The 21,914-nt window shown below is 37.3% G+C and overlaps 1 pseudogene; it reads left to right on the top strand.

The window, feature by feature from the left end:
• Positions 1-675: 675 nt before the first annotated feature.
• On the top strand, positions 676-2,178 carry LOC149990993 (isocitrate dehydrogenase [NADP] cytoplasmic pseudogene; annotated as a pseudogene).
• The last annotated feature ends 19,736 nt before the right edge of the window (positions 2,179-21,914 follow it).

Below are 21,914 nucleotides of genomic sequence, written 5' to 3'. Positions count from 1 at the left end.
TATTGTAAGAAATTACCATGAACAACTATATGACAGCAAATTGGACAACCTGGGTGAAATGATAAATTTCTAGAAACATACAATCTTCCAAAACTGAATCAAGAAGAAGCAGAAAATCTATTATACTTATTACAACTAGCAAAATTGAAGTAGTAATTAAAAAAAAAAATCTCCAGTACACAAAAGTGCTGGACCAGATGGCTTCATGGGTAATTTTACCAAGCATTCAAAGAAGAATTAATACCTATCTTTCTCTAATTATTCCAAAAAATCCAAGAAAAAGGAAGACTTCCAAACTCTTTTTATGAGGCTTATATTATCCAAATTCCAAAACCATGTGAAAACAAAACAAAGAAAGACAATTACAGGAAAATATCCCTGATGAACATTGATGCTAAAATCCTCAACAAAATACTAGCAAATAGGATTCAACAATACATTAAAAGTATCATGCCATGATCAAGGGGGATTTATTCTGGGGATACAAGGCTGGTACAACATTTGAAAATCAATAAATGTGATACATCACATAAACAAAATTAAAGATAAATATCACATGATTATATCAATATATACCAAAAAAAAAATTTGCTAAAATCTAACACATATTTATGGTAAAAACTTTAAGTAAAGTGGGAATAGAAGAATCGTACTTTAACATAAGAGCCAGTTGGTTCGTGGGTTTCTCCTAGGCTGAGTCAGAAGCCAAAACAGCTGGGACCGGCTGGGATTGCCCGTGTTCGCACCTGTGAATTCGATCCTGAGATAAACTGAATTCAGCTGAATCTACAAGACTGAGAGGAGTTGGAGTGATTAGAAGTTGATTTGCTGTGGTTTATTGAAGTCAAAATGTCTCAAAAAATCCGTGGTGGTTCTGTGGTAGAGATGCAAGGAGACGAAATGACACGAATCATTTGGGAACTGATTAAAGAAAAACTCATTTTTCCCTATGTGGAATTGGACCTTCACAGCTATGACTTAGGCATAGAGCATCAGGACGCCACCAACGACCAGGTCACCAAGGACGCCACAGAGGCAATAAAGAAGTACAACGTTGGTGTCAAGTGTGTGACCATCACCCCAGACGAGAAGAGGGTTGAGGAGTTCAAGTTGAAACAAATGTGGAAGTCGCCAAATGGCACCATCCGAAATATTCTGGGTGGTACTGTCTTCAGTGAAGCTATTATCTGCAAAAATATCCCCCGACTTGTGAGCGGTTGGGTAAAACCCATCATCATAGGTCGCCATGCTTACGGGGATCAATATAGAGCAACTGATTTTGTTGTCCCTGGGCCTGGAAAAGTAGAGATAACCTACATGCCAAGTGATGGATCCAAAAAAAAGACGTACCTGGTACATAACTTTGAAGAGGGTGGTGGTGTTGCCATGGGGATGTACAATGAAGATAAGTCAATCCAAGACTTTGCACACAGTTCTTTCCAGATGGCTCTGTCTAAACGTTGGCCTTTGTATCTACGCACCAAAAACACTATTCTGAAGAAATATGATGGGCGTTTTAAAGACATCTTTCAGGAGATATATGACAAGCAGTACAAACCCCAGTTTGAAGCCCAGAAGATCTGGTACGAGCATCGGCTCATCGATGACATGGTGGCCCAAGCCATGAAGTCAGAGGGCGGCTTCATTTGGGCCTGCAAAAACTACGACGGTGACGTCCAGTCAGACTCTGTGGTCCAAGGCTATGGTTCTCTTGGCATGATGACCAGCATGCTGGTTTGTCCAGACGGCAAGACGGTAGAAGCAGAGGCTGCCCATGGGACGGTAACACGTCTCTACCGCATGTACCAAAAGGGACAGGAAACATCTACCAACCCCATTGCTTCCATTTTTGCCTGGACCAGAGGATTAGCCCATAGAGCTAAGCTGGACAACAATAAAGATCTGGGCTTCTTTGCAAAGGCTTTGGAAGAAGTCTGTTGAGACCATTGAGTCCGGCTTCATGACCAAGGACTTGGCTGCTTGTCTTAAAGGTTTACCCAACGTGCAGCGTTCTGACTACTTGAATACATTTGAGTTCATGGACAAACTCGGAGAAAATTTGAAGATAAAACTAGCTCAGGCCAAACTTTAAGGTCATTCCTCGGCTTAGGAGGACAGCTGTTTTTTTGGTAACTAGGTCCACTGGTTTGCATTTTTCTGTATAACACTCAAGGGAAGGGCAAAATCAATTTTGTAATGTGTTCGGAAGTCAGTTTATCTTTTCTATAAGTTTACAGCCTTTGTCTTATTCATAGAGTTATGCCACTTCTAGAACGTGGCCGGGGACTTTTTAAATTTAAATTTTATTTTCTACTAGTAGCTCAGGAATTACCTTAGTGCTGATTCATACTCACCGTCAATTTTTTTCATGTTCCGATGTAAATGACCAAAATGAAGAGTGCTTGAACGGTAGAACTACAGCCATAGTTTTGGTCCCTAGTATTGTGTAAAGTAGAAATTGGCTCCCTTCCCCACTTTTCATGGCCTGGGCCCTGGGTGCTGTGGGTGTAACTGGTGTCCCATTATGTGAGGTACAGGTGTACCTTAAACTTGCACAAGACTTGGAATGAAAAACATGGGTGCAACTAAAACCTGTGGGAGACACAGCGGTCATTTGTGTAAAGAGCTCTAACTGAATGTTTCAAAATGTTAAATATTTTTGAGGCCACTGGAGAGTTTGGAATCCAGAACAAATACTACATGGGGGTTTGTCCTCTCTGTCTGTCTTCTCCTACTGGCCTTCTGTGGCCTAAATGTTATGCTACCCTGAACAGCATATTTTATTCAAGTGCAATAATACAAGCTGCACTTTTTTTTCACTTCCAGCCTGTTTTATTTCCTTTATACAAATATGATTTTTCAGAAGTTGATTATGAACACTATTCTAGTCTATTATTCATCTAAACTTTTATTCATTGTAATTAAACTTAAGTACTAATGGCTAAAAAAAAAAAAAAAAAAAAAAAAAAAAAAACAACATAAGAGCCATATATGAAAAACCTACATCCAACATCATACTCAGTGAGCAAAAACCAAAAGTGTTTCCTCTAATATCAAGAACAAGTCAGGGATATCTGCTTTCACCACCCTAATTCAACATAGTACTAGAAGTTGTAGCCACAACAATTAGGCAAGAAGAAATAAATGGCATTCGCTTTGGAAAGGAGGAAGTAACTGTCATTAGTCACAGATAACATGATAGTGTACAAGAAAAATCCTATAGGCTCCTCCAAAGAACAACTAGACCTAATATACAGATTTGGCAAAGTAGCAGGATACAAAATAAATACTCCAAAATCAATGGCATTTTTATACACCAATAATGAACTATCAGAAAGAGAACCTAAGTGAACAATCTCATTTACTATTGCAACAACAACAAAAAAATGAGGTACCTAGGAATAAATTTAACCAAGGCAGTAAAAGACCTGTATTAGGAAAACTATAGAACATTGAAGAAAGAAATTGAAGAAGATACAAATAAATGAAAGCATATACACTGTTCATGGATTAGAAGAATTAACATCATTAAAATGTCCATACTAAAATTTCCAAAGCAATCTATATATTCAATGCAATTCTTATTAAAATCTCAATGGTATATTCCACAGATCTAGAACAAATATTCCAAAAATTTATATGGAACAACAACAAAAATGCCCCAAAGAACCTCAGTAATTTTGAGAAGAATGAACAAATTTAGAGGGATAACAATGCCCGTTATAAAACTTTACTATAAGACCTTTGTAATCAAACAGTCTAGTACTGGCATAAGAACAGACATATAGACCAATGGAACAGAACAGAGTGCCAAGAAATGAATCCATGTCTTTATGGTCAATTACTATTTGTCAAAGGAGGCAAGAGCATACAATGGAGTAAAGACAGTCTCTTTAATAAACGGTGTTGGGAGCACTGGGCTGGTAAAGGCAAGAAAATGAAACTAGACCACCAACCTGCACCATATACCAGAATAAACTCAAAATGGATAAAAGACTTAATTGTAGGTTGTGATGTCATGAAAATGCTAGAGGAAAACTTAGGCAGCAAAATTTCAGATATCTCATGTAACAAGATTTTTGCCAATATATCTACTAAGGCAAGGGAAGTAAAGGAAAAATATAAACAATGGGACTACAACAAATTAAGAAGCTTCTTCACAGTTAAAGAAAACATCATCAAAATTAAAAGGGAATCCACTGTATGGGAGAATATATTTGTCAATAATATATCAAACAAGGGTTTAATCTCCCAAATATACAAAGAACTCATATGACTCCATAGCAAAAAGACCACCAAAATAAAAAAAAATGGGCAAAGGACCTGAATAGACACTTCTCCAAGGAGGACATACAGATGGCCCACAGGTATATGAAAAGGTGCTCAATAACCCTAGGCATCAGAGAGTTGCATATCAAAATTACAGTGACATATCACTTCATCCAAGCCAAACTAGTTATCATTATTAAATCAATAAAAAATAAGTGGTGGTGATTATGTGGAGAAAAGAGAACCTTAGTGTATATTGGTGGTAATGCAAACTGGTGTAGCCACTGTGGAAAACAGTATGTAGTTTCCTCACAAAATTAAAAATGAAACTGCCTTTTCACCCTAAGAATCCTAAAACACCAATTCAAAAGAAGTGTTATTTACAATAGCCAAGATTAGAAATAGCCTAAGTGCCCATTAGTAGATGAGTGTATTAAAAAACTGGGGTACATTTACAAAATGGAATGTTACACAGTAGAAAAAAGAAGAAATTCCTGCATGGATGGAACTTGAGACTATTATGCTAAGTGAAATAAGCCAGTGCTGAAAGGAAAATATCATATGATCTCACTTATAAAAGGAAGCTAATGGACAAAGTATACTAATGAGTAAAATATAACCAGATGCATGGAATCATGGAATAGGATGTAAGAGGGGATGAGATAGTTGGGAACTAATTGAAAGAAGGTGAAGGAATTAGTCAAAAACATACATGAAGGACCCATATACATGGATAATGGTGTGGGGATTGACTATGAAAGTGGTGTGGGCTGGGTGGGGGGTTGAAAGGGGAAAAATAGGATATCTGTAATAGCACAAGCAATAAAACATCAAAAATGGAAAAAGTATGATAATAATAAAATAAAAACAATGAAATTATTTTTAAAAAATAAAATGCTCTGAAATAAATGAAAATGAAGAAAAAACATTGGAACTTATGAAATGAAGGTCAAACTGTGCTTAAAGAGAAGTTTTTGCCTCTAAATACCTATATTAAGAAAGAAAAGCATTATCAAATCTATAAACTAACTTTACATTTTAAGGAATTATAATAGAAAGAGAAAACTAAGCATAATAAATTATGTAATGCACTATATCACATGGTCATCATCAGATGATTATCTCACATACCATAAACATTTGATAAAACCCAACACCTTTTTATAATTAAAAAAAGTACACAGTCAACCTGATAAAAGACATCCAGAAAAAATCCACCACAAACATCATAGTTAGTGGTGAAAGATTGAAAGCTTTCACCCTAAGATCAGGAATAATACAAAGATGTGTGTTCTCATAACTTATACTCAACATCATATTGAATTTAGCCAGAGCAATTAAACAAGAAAAAGAAAGTGATACAAACTGTAAAATAATAAGCAAAACTAAAAGCTATCTCTATTTGCTGATACTTAATCTTGTACATAGAAAAATCCTAATTCATTAGAATTGGTAAATGAGAAAACTAGTAAAACTAGTAAAGAGCACAGCAAAGTTGCAGGTTACAAGAATATTTTACAAAAATCAATTGTATTTCTATACAATGTCAAGAAACAATTTGAAAATAAAATGAATAATGCAATTCCATTTACAATAGCATCAAAAAGAATTAAATACTTAGGACTTAATTGAATTAAAGGGGTCTAGAATTTATATATTCTGGAAGTTATAAAACATTTTAGAAAGAATTATAGAAATTTTAAATAAATAAAAAAGTATCTATGCTCATTGATCAAAAGACAATATTTTTAGAGGCAATATCATAAAAGTTAGCATATATTCAATACAATTTCATCAGAATACTAGATGGTTTCATTGTAGAAACTGAAAAGTTGATTTTAAAATCATTGTGGGTTTGCAAGTATCCCCAAATAAGCAAAACAATTTCAAAAAATAAGATAAAAGTTGGAGTATTTATGCTTCCTCTTTCAAGATTTACTATGAAGCAACCGTAATCAAGAAGTATAGTGTGGGTGTAAGGATAGACACACAAATAAATAGAACAGAATGGAGACTACAGAAATAAACCTATACATCCTGTTCAATTAATGTTTGACAAGGGTGCTAAAATCATTTAAAGGGGAAGAAAGTCTTTTCAACAAATGATGCTGGGGCAACTGGATATCCACTTTCAAAAGAACGAAGTTAGATTCTTACCTCATACCTATACAAAAATTAATTGAAATTGGATCTAAGTCTTAAATGTAAAAGTTAAAACTATAGAACTCATAAGAAAACGGGGTAAGTCTTCAGATTTGACTGTGGATTCTTATATACGATTCCAAAAGGATAAGCAAAAAAGAAAGAAATATATAGACTTTATAAAAATTTAAAAATTTTATGCCTGAAAGGACATTTTCAAATAGTTAAAAATAGAATTCCAACTTCTGGCCAAGATGGAGGTGTAGGTAAACATGATTCAGCTCTTTCCACAACCATAGAAGGATTACAACAACCTCAAAATGAAAAACAATCAGAACTATCAGAAAATTGAACTGCATGGAAGTCCAACAAACAAAGAAAGATATAAATAAGTAATACTCATCCAGACATGAAGGAGGGGCAGAGCCAGGCTGGAGAGAATACAGTGTGGCAATGGTGGTGGCAGTGGCAACAGCAAGGTAGTGACTGTAGCTAGTCAGCTGAAAGAGTAGTCACATATTATAAAAGTCAGGAGGGACACCTAGGGAGTAATCCCAGCTCCAGACCGGATAATACAGCTCATGGTTCCAGGACTGGAAAAAGTAAAGCCTCATTGCTTCTGACTGTGAAAACCAGTGGGGGTTGGGGTGGCAGAAGAAATTGCCAGTCTCTCAGCAGAGTCCAATTCTTTAGAAGGCCCTCACAGTCTTAGAACATCCACAAATACACCCACTCTCGGAACCACAATCAAGACAACACCTAGAGAGGCACCAGTCCCATACATGAAGTGGGAAAAGTGCCTGGGAAAGGGGAAAGTGCTGAGCAAGTGGCCTTGTTTCCTCTCTGAACCCTCCTCCACATATAGAACCACAATGTGGTGAAATGGGACTCCCCACACTGACAAATAGCAACACTTCTGCCCTTTGCAATGTAACACGTGTGACAGCTGTACCTAAGACAAAGAGGCAAACACAGGAGGCTGTCAAAGTGAGAAAACAGAGAATAATGGCCAAAAAAAAGGGAGCAGATCAAGGTTCCAGTGGGATATCTAAGCGACGAGGAGATAGCAAACTTAAAAAATGCGGAGTTCAAAACATGTGATAACGAACCTCACAGACTTCACAGATATGCTTGAGTATGGCAAAAACATAAGAGAAAAATTGAAAGCTATACGAACTGAAATGAAGAAAAATCCACATGAAACCAATGGGAAAGGGAAGGAATCCGGGGTTCAAATCAATGATTTGGCATAAGATAGAAATAAAGAGTCAACCAGAACAGAATGAGGAAACGAGAATTTTAAAAAATGAGGAGAGACAACATCTGAATCATAGGGGTGTCAAAAGAAGAGGATGAACAAAAATTAAAAACTTGGTTGGAAAAATAATGTAAAAGAAGATGGCGGAGGAGTAAGTAGAAGCTGCACTAACCTCCTCCGAGGACCAGTCTGGATTTACAACTTAGTTTTGGAGAAATAATCTGGAATAATCAACTGAACACAAGCTGGAGAGAAGTCTTATAACAACAGAGAGACAGAAAAGGCCACTACATCACAAAGTGACCGGCAGGGAGTACGGAGACACGAAAGGGCTGGCTGGGCTCCCACGGGTGGCAGCTGAAGAGACTGAGAAATAGTTCAGCAGCCAGGGGTTCCCCCTGAGAAGGGCAGGGTCTAAACCCCCAGCTGGGTTTCCCAGCCTACAGCAACAGAGTGGAAAGTAAAATAGTATCCAGCTGTGAAAAGCAAAAAGCCACAGGGTTTCTTGTTAGCTGGAGAGAAACAGCTGGAGAAAAAGAGCTCTTAAGCAGATCATGTAGGAAAATATTTTGGCCGCCACTTAACCTGGGCTCAAGCAGAGAGAAGGCAGAAAGGACTAGAGACACTTGGGGAGAATTTGGTGCGGTGGCTTTGAGGGGAGAATTGGGGAAGCAGCCGACCGGGTCCCAGTGCTGACTCATTCTCAGTACTGCAGGCAGACCATTCCCCTCCGAGTGGCATCAGCCCGAGGGGAAGCAAAAGCCCTGCCTACAGGAATTAAGCTGCCAAACCCTCGGTCCTTAAACCTGACAGCTAATCACAGATTGAATAGATTAACAACTAAAGGAGACAGCCAAAGGCAGTAGATCCCTGGTAGTCTCCAAAAGGATGCCTAGGGCCAAACAGGTACAGGATCTGATGCCACCAGGGGCAGATCCAGGAAGTGCAGATCAATCTAAGAAGCAGCAACAAACAATAAGAGTCACAAAAATGAGGAGACAGAGAAACAACCCCCCATTGAAAGGAAAGGTAGAATTCCCAGAAAGAGTGGTAAATGAAATAGAGGGAAGCAAACTATCAGATATGATATTCAAAACATGGATTATGGGGAAGATCAATGAGCTCAGCAAGCTCAAGGAAAACTACAAAGAACTCCAGGGACACTACAAGGAACTTTCTGAGAATTACACCAGCAAGAAAAAGGACATAGAAGCTATCAATAAGAGCCAGGAGGAAATGAAGAATACAATCTCTGAATTGAAGAACACAGTAGAAGGAATTAAAAGCAGGCCAGAGGAAGCAGAATATCAGATCAGTGAACTGGAGGACAATGTAGACAAAAACTCCCAGACAGTGCAACAAAATGGAAAAAGACTGAACAAGTATGAAGAGGTTTTAAGAAAGCTGAAGGACAACATGAAACATAATACTATTTGTATCATAGGAATTCCAGAAGGATAAGAAGAAGAGCAAGGGATAGAAAACCAGTTTGAAAAACTAATGACAGAAAACTTCCCTAACATGAGGAGAGAAAGAGTCACGCAAGCCCAGGAAGCACAGAGGGCCCCAGTGAAGATGAACCCAAACAAGCTAAGTTCAAGACACATCATGATTAAAATGGCAACAATCAAAGACAAAGAGAGAATCCTAAAAGCAGCAAAAGAGAAACAACTAATAACATACAAGGGAGCTCCAATAAGGCTATCATCAGATTTCTCAACAGAAACACTACAAGCCAGAAGGGAATGGTAAGAAATATGTCAAGCAATGAAAAACAAAGGCCTACAACCAAGAATACTCTAACCAGCAAGGCTGTCATTCAAAATGGAAGGTGAAATAAGGAGTTTCCAAGACAAAAGAATGCTAAAAGGATACATCTCCACCAAACCAGCAATGCAAGAGATGCTAAAGGGTCTGCTTTAAAAAGTTGAAGAAACAGAGAGAGACAGAGAGGAACACAAGTACAAAGGGTGGAAATGAAAATGAATAAGAACCTATCAGTAATAGCCTTAAATGTAAATGGATTAAAAGCTCCAATCAAAAGGTATAAGGTGGCTGAATGGATTAGAAAGAATGACCCACATATATGCTGTCTACAAGAGACCCACCTTAGAACAAAAGATCTGCACAGACTGAAAATAAAGGGATGGAAAAATGTATTTCAAGCAAATGGACATGAAAAAAAAGCCGGGGTAGCAATACTTATATCAGACAAAACAGATTTCACAGCAAAGTCCATAAAAAGAGACAAAGAAGGGCATTTCATAATACTTAAGGGAAAAATCCATCAAGAAGATATAACCCTTATAAATATATATGCACCCAACTTAGGAGCACCCAAATATGTAAGGAAAATTTTGAAAGACTCCAAGAAAGATATAGACAGCAACACACTCATCATAGGGGACTTTAACACCCCATTGTCAACAATGGACAGATCTTCAAAGCAAAGAAACACCAAAGATATTGAGGCACTGAACAACACTTTAGATCAAATGGACTTAGTCGATATATATAGAAGTTTACACCCCAAAGAAGCAAAATATACATATTTCTCAAGTGCACATGGAACATTTTCAAAGATAGACCACATGGTAGGACACAAAACAAGCCTCAATAAATTCAAGAAAATTGAAATTATATCAAGCATCTTCTCAGATCACAATGGCTTAATATTGGAAATCAGTCTCAAGAAAAAAATTCAAAAACATTCAAACTCATGGAGAATGAATAACATGCTATTAAATAATGCATGGGTTAACAATGACATCAAGGAAGAAATAAAAAAGTTTCTGGAAACGAATTATAACAAACACAATGTTTTTTATTATGATATACATATCATATTATTATGATTTGATATAACCTATGATATACAGTGAAAGCAGTCCTGAGAGAAAAGTACATAGCAATACAGGCCTACCTAAAACAGATAGAGGAATCTCTAATAAAAAATTTAACCCTACAGCTACAAGAACTAGAAGAAGAACAAAAAACAAAGCCCAGAGTGAGTAGAATGAAAGAAATAATCAAGATCAGAGCAGAATTAAATGACATAAGACTAAACAAACAATTCAAAAGGTCAACAAAAGTAGGAGCTGGTTCTTTGAAAAGATAAACAAAAATGAAAAACCTTTAACCAAGCTCATGGAGAAAAAAAAAAGAGAGAGGGGACCCAAATAAATAAAATCAGAAATACAAAAGATTGTAAGAAATTATTACGAACAACTATATGGCAAGAAATTTGACAACTTAGAGGAAATGGACAGATTTCTAGAAACATATAATCTTCCAAAACTGAATAAAGAAGAAGCAAAAAGCCTGAACAGACCAATAACCACCAGTGAAATTAAAGCAGTAATAAAAAAAACTCCCAGAACACAAAAGACCTCGACCTGATGGCTTCATAGGTGAATTTTACAAAGCATTTAGGAAAGAACTAACATCTATCCTTCTCAAACTATTCCAAAGAATCGAAGAAGAGGAAAGACTCCCAAACTCGTTCTATGAAGCCAGTATTACCCTAATTGTGAAACAAGGGCAAGACACAACAAAGAAAGGAAACTACAGGCCAATATCGCTGATGAACCTGGATGCTAAAATCCTCAACCAAATATTGGCAAATCGGATCCAGCAACACATTAGAAAGATTATACACCACGATCAAGTGGGATTTATCCCAGGGATGCAAGGATGGTTTAATATTCGCAAATCAATAAATGCAATACACCACATTAAAAGAATGAAAGACAACAACCACATGATCCTATGAATAGATGCAGAAAAAGTATTTGATAAATTGCTACACCCATTTATGATGAAAACTCTCAGCAAAATGGGAATAGAGGGGGCATACCTCAACATAATAAAAGCCATATACGAGAAACCTGAAGCCAACATCATACTAAATTGGCAAAAACTGAGGGAATTCCCCCTGAGGTCAGAAAAAAGACAAGGCTGTCCACTCTCTCCACTTTTATTCAACATAGTTATGGAAGTTCTAGCTACAGCAATCAGACAAGAAAGAGAAATAAAAGGCATCGAAATTGGAAAGGAGGCAGTAAAACTGTCATCATTTGCAGATGACATGATAGTGTACATAGAAAACCCTATAGAATCCACAAAAAAAACTACTGGACCTAATAAGTAAATTCAGCAAAAAAAATAGCAGGGTACAAACTCAATATTCAGAAATCAAAAGCATTTCTGTACACCAACAATAAAATTTCAGAGATAGAAACTAAAAGAAAAATTTCATTTATCATTTATCATACCAACCAAAAAAATTAAGTAACTCAGAATAAACTTAATCAAGGAAGTAAAAGACCTGTACTCAGAAAATTTATAACACTGAAGAAAGAAATTGAGGAATATATAAATAAATGGAAGCATATACCATGGTCATGGATGAGAAGAATCAACATCATTAAAATGTACATACTACCAAAAGCAATTTATAGATTCTATGCAATCTGTATTAAAATATCAATGACATCATATTTCACAGACCTAGAACAAATACTTCAAAAATTCATATGGAATGAAAAAGGAGCCCAAATAGCCACAGCAATCTTGAGGAAGAAGAACACAGTAGGAAAAATATCAATACCTGATACGAAACTATACTACAAGGCCATGGTAATCAAAACAGCCTGGTACAGGCATAAGAACAGACATATAGATCAATGGAACAGAAAAGAGAGCCCAGAAATAAATCCCTGTCTATATTGCCATATAATATTTGACAAAGGGGGAAGGAACATAAAATAGAGTGAAAAGAGCCTCTTTAACAAATGGTGTTGGGAGAACCGGACAGTGACATGTAAAAAAATGAAACTAGGCCACCAACTTACACCGTACACCAGAATAAACTCAAGATGGATCAAAGACTTAAATGTAAGCCATGGCACCATAAAAGTCCTAGAGGAAAACATAGGCAGGAAAATTTAAGTTGTCTCACATAGCAACATTTTCACTGATATATCTACTAAGGCAAGGGAAATAAAGACTACATCAAACTAAAGAGTTTCTGCTCAGCAAAAAAAAAAAAAAAAAAAAAAAAAAAAAATCAGCAAGATGAAAAGGGAACCAACCATGTGGGAAAACATATTTGCCAATGATACCTAAGACAAGGGATTGATCTCCAAAATACATAAAAAACTTGTATGACTCAACACTAAGAAGAGAGACAACCAATTAAAAAATGGACAAAGGACCTGATCAAACGCTTCTCGAAAGAGGACATACAGAGGGTCCATAAACATATGAAAGAATGGTCAACATCACTAGTCATCAGAGAGATGCAAATAAAAACCACAATGACATGCCACCTTACACCAGTCAGAATGGCCATCATCATCAAATCAACAAACAACTTGTGCTGGCGAGGATGCAGAGAACTGTGAACCCTGGTGCATTGCTGCTGGGAATGTAGACTGTTGCAGCCACTGTGGAAAAGGAATTGGAATTTCCTCAAAAAACTAAAAAGGAAACTGCCTTTTGAATCAGCAATTCCAGTGCTAGGATTATATCCGAAAAATCCTGAAACACCAATTCAAAAGAACCTATGCACCCCTATGTTCATAGCAGCACTATTTACAATAGCCAAGTGCTGGAAACAACCTAAGTGCTCATCTGTAGATGAGTGGATCAGAAAACTGTGGTACATTTACACAATGAAGTTCTGTGTAGCATAAAGAAAGAAGGAACTTCTACCATTTGCAACAATATGGATGGAACTAGAGAGAATTATGCTTAACCAAATAAGCCAGGCAATGAAAGAAAAATACCTTATGCTATCACCTATTACAGGAAACTAATGAACAACACAACAAATTCGCAAAATGGAACCAGAGGTATGTAAAGAAGAAATAGACTAACAGTAACAAGGAGGGTGGAAGAAGAGAGAGAAGTGGGTAAGAAGGGGAAGAGTCTAGTCAAAGAACATGTATAAATGACCCACGGATGTAGACAATTGGGTGGGGACTGAATGTGGGAGAAGGGGGTGCAGGGTGCGGGGTAACAAGAGAGGGGAAAAAGTGGGACAGCTCTATTGGAAAAACAAAATAATTTTTAGTGGGGAAAAAATGTAAATATAAAGAATGAAAATGCAAGTTCAGTGAATATTAGAAGGACAAGGATTTTCCTTCACACTGTACATTTTTCTCCCTGTATGATTCTTCCGGAATTTGGCATTCTGAAGAAGTAAGTAATTACATAAGCTTCTTTTCATAAAACTAATAAGACCAATTGTTAATAGAGGGTTTTTTGACCAAGACTTTGGCTGGAATGTCATGCCTAAAGGAGACATGCTTGGGCTCTGGTTGTTACCAAAAGGCCCTGAGGAACTAGAATTGACTTTTGAAGATAATAAAAGCCCACGAGATAAAAGGCCTTGTATCTTGTTTGGCTGTGCAGTCCACGGCAATCTTTCCAGGGAAGTAATGAAGGTTGTTTTCCTGAAAGATTGCTAGAAAGGGCCTTAAGGCATAATGGAAAACTTGCATGACTTGGAAAAGACAGCTGTTTACAGGCAAGGCTGAATGGCAGGTATGTGGTTCAGCTTCTGTGCCCTGAAGGGCAGACTGAAGGTCACCCTAAATGTTCCTTGCGTAAATTCCAGCAAAGCAGAACTAAAGATCATATGTCATCATTTCTTTTGCTCCTGTTGTGTTTATGCAAATGAACAGGATAAATTAAAAATGGACTTAATGCAGTCTTTTTAATGACAGGGAGGGTAATCTTAAGGAGAAAAATTATGAGCCAAGTAAAATCCCAATTCTCAGTGGTAGATTATAAAGTAGTGCAGCTGTCTTTAAAATTTCTTTTTATTTAAAATTTGTTTTCATTTGAAAGTTAAACTATGTCTGTGGTATCATCAATGATGTTTAATCTACAGGCAAGAAGAATGTCAAATGCCTTGGAACTGGATGTCTTTCCAATAACACAGTCTTACAGATTTAGAAACTTGTTTGTGGGTTATGTTACATAAATTTACATGTGTTTTCTGTTTTTAAAAGGCATAAGCCTGTGATCTCATTACCTGAGTAATTGTACATATAGGCCTCACTTAATCCTGTCTGCATCGCTGCCTCCTGAGACTCAACGGTTTGGCTGAACTAAGTGGCTGGGTTGGTGAAAAATGGTGTTGTCTGTGGGCTTGACTTTAAGACTGGTTTCTCTTTTCTATCCTAATTGCTTGGACAGAAAGGGCCCAGAGTCTGAGAAGGGGGAAACCTAAAATATTTCCCTCAGCCAAACTAAGTATAATGGGCAAAAGGGTTTTGTACAGGTGAGACGTGCCTGGCACACGTTCTTCCAAAGAAACCTTATTTTTCTTAATGTGGACATTGAAAAATTAATATCTGCCTTTTGTCACCTAGTGATTATGTATTGAGTGATATCTTTTAATCCTGTTGACAAATCTGTTTCCCCAGAATACATCAAGGATGCCAGCCTGTTAAATCAAGCATGCCATTGTCTGGGATCCGCCAACTGACCTAGAGTCTGCACGATCCTTCCCCATGTGGGGAGGCCACCCTCCCTTCCACAACCCCACTCTTATTAGGGATTTCTGGACCCAAGGGTAGGTAGGACGACGACCATGTCCAGTTTGAAGCAGCTATAAGAGCTTGAGACCTTCACCCGTTGTCCTTTATAAGATTATAAAGGGTCTTAAGTCTGAGAAGCTGGGATTGTTATTTTTTATTGTTAAAAAATAATTAATTAATTATCTTTAAAAAAAAATAATATATGAAAGGGTGAAGCCAGAGAACTTGTATGTACGACCCATGGGCTTGGATGGGGGGTAGAGGGTTGGGTTTTGGGGGGAGGGATGGTGCTGGGCAGAGGGGAGCAAAGGGGAAAAATTGGAACTATTGTAACAATATAATTAATAAAATATACTAAAAAAAAAGAAAAGAAAAATAATGAAAGAAAATGTTCCTAATTTGGTGAAGGAATTAGACCTACAAGTCCAGGAAGTGCAGAGAATCCCAAACAAGCCAGTTTCAAAGAGAACTACACCAAGACACATCATAATTAAAATGCCAAAGGTTAAAGTTAAAAAGAGAATATTAAAAGCAGCAAGAGAATAGAAAAGAGTTACCTACAAAGGAGTGCATATAAGACTATCAGCTGATTTCTAAAAATAAACTTTGCAGGCAAGATGAGGATGGCAAGAATTATTTAAGGTGATGAAAAGCAAGGACTTACAACCAACATTACTCTATTCAGCAAAGCTATCATCTAGAGTGGAAGAGCAGATAAATTGTTTCCCAGACAAGGTAAAGTTAAAGGAGGTCATTATCACCAAGTCAATATTATATGAAATGTTAAAGGGACTTATTTCAGAAAAATATCAAAACTATGAACACTAAAATGACAACAAACTCACAACCAAAAACAACTGACTTTATAAAATAAAAACAAAAACAAACTAAGCAAACAAACAGAACAGGAACAAAATCATAGCTATGGGGTCCTTTAGAGCGTTATCAGCTGGGAGATGGTAGGCAGAGAAATGGGGAAAACATGCAGGGATTAAGAAGCATAATTGGTATGTACAAAATAGACAGGGGGGATGTTAAGAATAGCATAGAAAACGGTAAAGCCAAAAACTTACATGCATGACCCAGGGACATGAACTAAGGGGGAAGGGATTGCTGGAGGGAAGGGGAGTACTGGGTGAAGGGGGGAAAAGTGGAAAAATTGGGACAACTATAATAACATAATCAATAATGTATACTATAAGAAAAGTAAAAAAAAAAAAAAACAACAATCCAGCCCTGACTGGTGTGGCTCATTAGGTCGGGGACCTTCGCATAAACCAAAAGGTTGCCAGTTAAATTACTGGTCAGGGTACATCTTTGGAGTGTGGCCCAGGGCCCCAGTTTGGGGCATGCAAGTGGCAACCTCTCTTCTCACTCTCTGTCCCTCTCTCTAAAAGTGAATAAGTAGTATCTTTTAAAAAAAAATACAGTCCAGGGAATGAGAGAAAATCATATATCTGATAAGGAGCTTGTATCTAGAATATGTAAAAACTTTTATAACTCAATAATTAAAATACAACAAAATTAAAGTAGACAAATGATCTAAATAGACATTTCTACAATGAAAATATATAAATGGCCAGAAAGCTCATGAGAAGATGCTCAACATCATAGCTATTAAGGAAATGTAAATCAAAACTACAGTGAAATACTATCTCACACCTGCTAGGTTGGTTAGAAAAGAAAAGTCATATAAAAATAAGTGCTGAAGACGATAGTAGAAATTGGAACTTTCGTGCATTGCTAGCAGGAATGTAAAATAGTCAGATCTCTTTGGAAAACAGTCTGGCAGTTCCTTTAAAAGTTTACATAGTGCTATCATTAGACCCATCAATTCCACTCCTAGATATATACTAAAGAGAAATGAAAACCTGTCTACACAAATACTTGTACATGAATGTTCAAAGCAACACTATTTATAATGTTAACAAACTGAAATAATCCAAATGTGCTTATGAAATGAATTGATAAACACGATGTGATATATCCATCTAAAGAAATATAATATTTGAAGTGCCCCAATCTGCTTGCCACAGCATGCAACAAGTCCACCCACTGCTGGTCCTGTGCTGTGGTGCAGAAGGGCCCGCAACCGGTCCGCCCCAGTGCACAACCAGACAACCCTCCCCTGACCTTCACGGGAGAGTGAAATTGCCCTTAGCTGGGGCCAAAGGAGGGTGAAGTGAACTAGAGGCACTTTGTAAAAGTTGTGGGCGCTGGCTCTGGAGAAAGAGCTGGAAAGGAAGAGGACTAGGTCCCAGTGCACAATCATCTCCAGTGCTATGGGAAAAACTCTTATGCAAACTAATCCCCTCCAAGTGGCATCAGCTGGAGACAGCACCGAACAACTGTACACAAGAAGGCAACACCACAAAGGCAGGAAATAAAAGCAGGTCAATTTAAGAATAGAAAGAAGAAAAAGAGCCACCTAACATGGGGAGAAGTAGAAATAACACCCTAACAAAATGAAAGGAGATATTCCCAAAAGGAAGGATAGATTAAATAGAGGCACACAAACTATCAGACATGGAATACAAAACAATGGTAATGAGGAACCTCAATGAAATCAACAACTCAGAGAAAATAACAACAAACTCCTGGGGAACTACAAAGAACTCTAAGGAAACTACAAAGAACTATAGGGAAGCTACAAGGAACTTACTGAGAACTATACCAGCATGAAAAAAGACATAGAAACTATCAATAAGAACCAGGAAGAAATGAATAATACAATTTTTGAACTGAAGATAACAGTAGAAGCAATCAAAAGCAGGCTAAATGAAGCAGAGGAGCGGATCACTGAGTTAGAGGACAACACAGAAAAAAATTCCCAGATACTGAAAAAAAATGAAAAAAGGCTAAAAAAGAATTAAGACATTTTAAGAGAGCTTCAGGACAATTGGAAATGCTACAATATCCATATCATAAGAATACCAGAAGGAGAAGAAGAGGAAAAAGGGATAGAAAACTTACTGAACATGAGGAGAAAAAAAGTCTCACATGTACAGGAAGCACAGAGGGTCTCAATTAAGATGAATCCAAGGAGGTCCACTGCAAGGCACATCACAATTAAAATGGCAGCAATCAAAGACAAAGGGAGAATCCTAAAGGCAGCAAGGGAAAAACAGCAAATACATACAAGGGAGCTCTGATAAGGCTATCATCAGATTTCTCAGCAGAAACACTACAAACCAGAAGGGAATGGCAAAAAATATTTCAGAAGATGAAAAACAAAGGCCTACAACCAAAACTACTCTACTTAGCAAGGCTTTCTTTCAAAATAGAAGGTGAAATAAGGAGTTTCCCAGACAAAGGAAGACTAAAAAAATACATCTCCTCCAAATCAGCATTGAAAGAGATGCTAAAGAGAATGCTTTAAGAAAAAGAAGAAAGAGAGAGAGAGGGAGAGGGACACAGGTACAAAAGAAAATGAATAAATACCTGTCAATAATAGCCTTCAATGTAAATGGTTTAAATGCTTCAATCAAAAGACATAGGGTTATGGAATGGAAACAAAGACATGCTCCACATATATGCGGTCTAAAACAGACCCATCTCAAAAAAAAAAAAAAGAAAAAAATATCTACACAGAGTGAAAGTGAAGGGATGGAAAAAAGTATTCCAAGCAAATGGACACACATAAAAAGCTGGGGTAGCAATACTTATATCAGAAAAAACAGATTTATAGAGCAAAAGCCATAAAAAGAGACAAAGGATATTTCATAATACTTAAGGGAACAATACATCAGGGAGATATAACCCCAGTAAACATATATGCATCCAAATATATAAGGAAAATATTGGAAGGCTACAAGAAGGATGTTGACAGCAACACACTCACAGTAGGGGACTTTAACACCCCACTGGCAACAATGGACAGACCTTCAAAGCAAAGAAACACCAGCGATATTGAGGCATTTAATAACACTCTATATCAAATGAACTGAGTTGATATATATATAGTGCTTTTAACTCCCCCCCAAAAACCCAAAATATGCATTCTTTTCAAGTGCACATGAAACATTCTCAAAGATAGACCACATGGTAGGACACAAAACAAGACTCAACAAATTCAAGAAAATTGAAAGTATATCAAGCATCTTCTCAGATCACAAAGCCTTGAAACTGAAAATTAACCTCAAAAAATAAATCTCAAAGACATTCAAACTCAAGGAGAATGAATAACATGCTATTAAATAATGAATGGGTTAACAATGAAATATCGAGAAAGAAATCAAAAAGTTTCTAGAAACAAATGATAATGAACACACAACAGCCCAAAACCTATGGGACACAGTGAAAGGAGACCTGAGAAGAAAGTTCATAGCAATGCAAGCCTAGCAAAAAAAGGATAGAAGAATCACAAATAAAAAAATCTAACCTTACAGCTACAAGAACAAAAAGAACTACAAGAAACAAAGCCCAGAGTGATTAGAAGGAAGGGATTCATCAAGATCAGAGCAGAATTAAACGACATAGAGACTAAACGAACAATTCAAAAGATTAATAAAAGTAGGAGCTGGTTCTTTGAAAAGATAAAAAAATAAAAAAGCTATTACCGAGGCTCATCAAGAAAAAAAAAGAGAGGACCCAAATAAACAAAATAAGAAATGAAAGAAGAGAAATCAAAACGGATATCACAGATATACAAAGGATTGTAAAAAATTACTACGAAAAACTATGTGACAAGAAATTTGACAACCTGGATGAAAAGCACAAAATTATGGAAACATATAATCTTCCAAAACTGAATCAAGAAGCAGAAAACCGGATTCAGCAGCTCATTAAAAAGATCATACACCACGATCAAGTGGGATTCATCCCCAGGATACAAGAATGGTTTAATATTTGCAAATTAATAAACATAATACACCACATAAACAAAATGAAAGGTGGGTGCTAAGATGGCCGCGGAGTAGGGACAGTGTTCTCAGCTCGCTTCTGTTAAGGAGACAATCCAGGAGGAACAAATGCGGGGAGGAATGACTGACAGCACCTTCACAAAAGATCTCAAGACAAGGTGGCAGAGTGACTCTCAATCAACTAACCAGAGAAAAAGATCCACCAAAAAGTAGCTGAAATACAACCAGACAGATTAAAGAAATATCATCAAGGACAACACAGACGGAGATCCAGGAGGGCGGAGGAGTAAGTGGAAGCTACACTAACCCCCTCCCAGGACCAGCCAGTGCTGACTCACCCCCAGTACAGCAGACAGACCATCCCCCTCCAAGTGGTGTCATACTAAGGGGAAATAAAAGCCTTGCCTACAGGAATTAAGTTGCCACACCCACGGTCCTTAAGCCTGATGGCTGATCACAGATTGAGTATAGTAACAACTAAAGAAGAGAGACAAAGGCAGTACATCCCTGGAAGTCTCCAACAGGCTGCCTAGGGCCAGACTGGTACATAATCTGACACTACCAGAGGCAGATCCAGGAAGAACTGATCATTCTAAGAAGCACCAACAAACAAAAGGAATCACAAAAATGGGGAGACAGAGAAACAACCCCCCATCAAAAGGAAAGGTAGAATCCCCAGAAAGAGTGCTAAATGAAATAGAGGGGAGCAAAATATCAGATACGGAATTTAAAACATGGATTATGGAGAAGCTAAATGAGCTCAGCGGAAACTACAAAGAACTCCAGAAAAACTACAGTGAACTCCAGAAGAACTATAAGGAACTTACTGAGAATTATACCAGCATCAAAAGGATATGGAAGCTATTAATAAGAGCCAGGAGGAAATGAAGAATACAATGTCTGAATTGAAGAACACAGTAGAAGGAATTAAAAGCAGGCTAGAGGAAGCAGAAGATCGGATCAGCGAGCTGGAGGACAACGTACACAAAATCTCCCAGACAATGCAACAAAATGAAAAAAGACTGAACAAGACTGAAGAGGTTCTAAGACAGCTGGAGGACAACATGAAACATAACAATATCCGTATCATTGGAATTCCAGAAGGAGAAGAAGAAGAGCAAGGGATAGAAAACCTCTTTGAAAAACTAATGACAGAAAACTTCCCTTACATGAGGAGAGAAAGAGTCACACAAATCCAGGAGGCACAGAGGGTCCCAATGAAGATGAACCCCAACAGGCCCACCTCAAGACACATCATAATTAAAATGGCAACATTCAAAGACAAAGAGAGGATCCTAAAAGCAGCAAGAGAAAAACAACTAATAACATACAAGGGTACTCCAATAAGGCTATCATCAGATTTCTCAGCAGAAACACTACAAGCCAGAAGGGAATGGCAAAAAATATTCCAAGCAATGAAAAACAAAGGCCTACAACCTAGAATACTATACCCAGCAAAGCTCTCATTCAAAATGGAGGGTGAAATAAGGAGCTTCCAAGACAAAGGAAGGCTAAAAGAATACATCTCCACCAAACCAGCAATGCAAGAGATGCTAAAGGGTCTGCTCTAAGAAGATAAAGAAACAGAGAGAGACAGAGAAGAACACGAGTACAAAGGGGAAAAATGACAATGAATAAGTACTTATCAGTAATAACCTTAAACGTAAATGCATTAAACGCTACAATTAAAAGACATAGGGTAGCTGAATGGATTAGAAAGAACGACCCACATATATGCTGTCTACAAGAGACCCACCTTAGAACAAAAGATCTACACAGACTGAAAATAAAGGGATGGAAAAATGTATTTCAAGCAAATGGACATGAAAAAAA

This window comes from Furipterus horrens, unplaced genomic scaffold (genome assembly GCF_987537825.1).
Source record: "Furipterus horrens unplaced genomic scaffold, mFurHor1.1.pri manual_scaffold_17, whole genome shotgun sequence".
Classification (NCBI taxonomy): Eukaryota; Metazoa; Chordata; class Mammalia; order Chiroptera; family Furipteridae; genus Furipterus; species Furipterus horrens.
Note: the sequence above shows the minus strand (reverse complement) of the source record. Positions and strands in the feature narration are given on the sequence as shown.